At 29.4% G+C, this 245-nt stretch overlaps 1 protein-coding gene across 1 annotated transcript in view; it reads left to right on the top strand.

Moving 5' to 3' along the window:
• The window catches only part of selenof (selenoprotein F), a 10,953-nt gene that overhangs the window by 2,158 nt on the left and 8,550 nt on the right, over positions 1–245 (top strand). The gene's annotated exons all lie outside the window — the stretch shown is intronic.

Here is a 245-nt window from a genome sequence, read left to right on the forward strand (position 1 = left end):
ATTAAAAAGAGGAATAAAAAACATCTTTTTGAAATGGATCTTAATGTCTTAATTCACAAAATGTTGAAAAATCCTACCTTTTAGAGGACACCAATTTTCTTTGTGAATGAATAATGTATTGTACATAAATAAATGTTCTTTGTTAAAATACAGGGGGCATGGGGATAGACAACCCTATGTTAAATTCTCATAGAGGCAGGCACATTTTTATTTTTAAAGACCAGTTATTTCATGGATCTAAGACA

The sequence above is a fragment of the Etheostoma spectabile genome, chromosome 12, assembly GCF_008692095.1.
Source record: "Etheostoma spectabile isolate EspeVRDwgs_2016 chromosome 12, UIUC_Espe_1.0, whole genome shotgun sequence".
NCBI classification, from domain to species: domain Eukaryota; kingdom Metazoa; phylum Chordata; class Actinopteri; order Perciformes; family Percidae; genus Etheostoma; species Etheostoma spectabile.